Source organism: Scophthalmus maximus, chromosome 12 (genome assembly GCF_022379125.1).
Source record: "Scophthalmus maximus strain ysfricsl-2021 chromosome 12, ASM2237912v1, whole genome shotgun sequence".
Taxonomy (NCBI): Eukaryota; Metazoa; Chordata; class Actinopteri; order Pleuronectiformes; family Scophthalmidae; genus Scophthalmus; species Scophthalmus maximus.
The window spans coordinates 11,087,269-11,090,247 of NC_061526.1; the positions used below are offsets into that span (position 1 = coordinate 11,087,269).

Here is a 2,979-nt window from a genome sequence, read left to right on the forward strand (position 1 = left end):
CGGCCTAGTAGCAAAATTTTGCTATCCCGTCAATATGATAGATCCATGGACACCAATATTAGTGTGGTAATTGTGAATTGGAGGTTGTGTAAGGTGTGAGAAGGCCTTTTCACATTTACCAGCTGCCTGCCCGCCTTCGGTCCATGCCGTTACTCGTACCACCGGCCTTCTATTGTGGGGGTTTTTTCCAGAGATGCCAATGCGGTAATATTACTCATATTACTGCTTTTATAATACGAAGATATTTTTATACTATCCTTAGTATATGTGATGATTGTAATGACTGTCTGTCAACCTCCCTGCATTTTATTTGGTAATATTAATAATAGTAAAACAATTGTGGAATAATAAAAACAAAAATCCTATCTCGTCCCTGGGTGGGCTTGAACCACCAACCTTTCGGTTAACAGCCGAACGCGCTAACCAATTGCGCCACAGAGACAGATGCGCTGTGATGTTAAACTTTGTATTATATAATTTTTAGGTAATGGAGTCTTAATCCTTGTAAAATTTTTCAGTCGCTCAGAAAAAAGCCCAACGTTTCTCTCGGTGACGTCACCGCCGTGGTATAAGAGCAGGGTCAACGTTTCTCTCGGTGTCGTCACCGCCGTGGTACGAGCAGGGTGCGCGCGGTCGCGTCGTGTCTCGGGCACGAGGATTCTCGCTCAGTCACAGTAAAACGTACAGTACGATGAGAAAACTGAATTAATGACACAAAAAAGACTCTTACCCTTTCACACATAAACATTATTTACACGTTGCATTAATTATTGGTCGCTTGTTCGCTTTTGTTCTCGAACCTAATCTTTTTTTTTTAAATCGACATGTTACTGTAACCTCGTAATGACTGGATTCACTGACGTGACCCTGAAGCCGATTCTTTTTTATTTTTATAACTACAACAGGTTTCTTTAGGGTTAATGATGTGGTACACCTCAACGTTCAGTAACATGCGTTATTATTTTAATAAATAAAAGTTCTTAAATTCATGTCGATTGTTTTTCTTTCTTTTCTATAATCAAATATCTGGGGAATGAATGTTTTACATGAAAACACGTGGTTCTACCGGGTTGTGGGAATTAATTTGCTTCTGAAAGTCTGCTAATGCTGAAACATCCAATATACAAATTATGTGTATTTATTTTTCATCCATTATGAACCCAGATTTTATTTGCTGTACTTCAGTCCACATACAGTAAACATTCACCTTTTTATTTTTATTTTATGACAATGAATACAAGTTTGGTATTTATCAGTAACAATGAAGATATTTGTTGTGAATTCAAAAAGCTTAGGTGGATCAAAGTTGTGAGGCTCTGAAAAGACCTCATAAATAACCAAAGATTGATAGATAGGTACTTTATTTATCGCAAGCTGGGAAATTCCGGACAAGATATCAGTGTATCAATGGTTCAAATCAACACATTTCATATGATACACTGCACTTTAAACAAACATATATTAAGAATAAATAAGTAAATGGTAAATTAATTCCTTCAAACGATGTTGCACTGAAGAGTCTCGTAATAGTTGAACGCTCTCGGAGATCAACCATGGAATAAGGTATTATAATATACATCCGTGAACTCAACTCGTGCCTGAGCTCCAGTCCTTGACTGCAGCAGACAGCTGTGGATTCATTATTAACAGTAAACACCTTCCAAAATAAAAAATCAGACATGTCATACCTTTCAATATCAACAGGTTATAGTTGTCACATACAGCATCAGTGTCTGTCAAAGACTCGTTTTCCCTGGAAACAAATAGATTCAAAATTGAACACGAATGAACCATGAAATCAACGATATTTGCAATTTAATATAATCCTACGCTTCACATTTTCTTCGTTTTTTGGTCACCTTCGCCATCTGATCCAGAACGCCGCTCTGTACGCTCGTTCTTATCGCCCAGAGGCATGATGGGAATACATCTATGGCCCATAGATCCCCGGAAGTAATGGGGCAGCCGGGAAACCTTTTCGCCGCGTGCGCTGCAGCTGGGTGAGCAACTCCTGTAGGAATGAACGCCGCCGCCGCCGCCTCCATTCTGTTTGTGCGACCGTTCACTATCCAGTTAATATGATAGATCCATGGCCCCTTCGCTTCCATGACACACTCCTGATCTCTCAATTCAATCTAGGGCGCTAATGAAATTACTTTTCCACAAAAAAAACATGACTCACAAATACTTGTCAAGGTTAGCCGAGCTGTCTGTTAGGACTCATTAATTAGCCCTTGGCTTCGGGGAGAGTTAATCATGAGGAAAACAGCCCTGCTCCTCCTTGGGACATTGTCCAGCGGTTGTTATGTTAATCACTTAGGCCCTAATTAATACCATGCATATCATTAGCAGAGTGAAGATTAAAATGCCAGTGTGTCTTAATTACTGTTGTAGAAAGTCATTCTACATTTCTTCCACCACAGTCTGCTGGTGATAACTTAGTTTGAGCCCTTCCTCATCTGGGACATTCGTCAGTTTGACTGTCCAGTGAAACCTGTACTTAATTCGCTTAAAGGATGTTTGGCAGCGAATAGACGGTTTACTGTGTGTACGTGTGTGTGCAAGCTTTCAATCATGTTTGTGTGGGTTTGAAAGGGGATTTCCAGTCCTTTCATTCATAATAAACCCCATTCATTGTCCCACAAATCCCCTTGACTTATTGCTTTTATTGTGGCAACGTGGGAAAAGGAAAAAGGGCACTTAACTAACTCACCACCTCCTTTCCCTCTCTCCACATCTCTGTTTGACTTTGAATGACTTAAAAAAACATGGCAAACGTGAAAACATGGTAAATATTAATCTCAGAATGTGAAGCAATTAAATGCAAACTTCCTACATTTTACACTTAAAAAGGCAGTAACTGATTTTAATCCAAAATCCAGTTTTTTGGTGCAGCCCTGGCTCTGTAAATTAAAAAACAAAAATTGGTGCGGACCGCATGACCAAGAATGGATTTTCGCAAAATGGGAAGATCCAGGA

At 39.5% G+C, this 2,979-nt stretch overlaps 1 non-coding gene across 1 annotated transcript; it reads right to left on the minus strand.

The window, feature by feature from the left end:
* Positions 1 to 368: 368 nt before the first annotated feature.
* On the minus strand, positions 369 to 442 carry trnan-guu. Its single transcript has one exon. It is a non-coding gene; the product is annotated as a tRNA-Asn (tRNA).
* Positions 443 to 2,979: the final 2,537 nt, after the last annotated feature.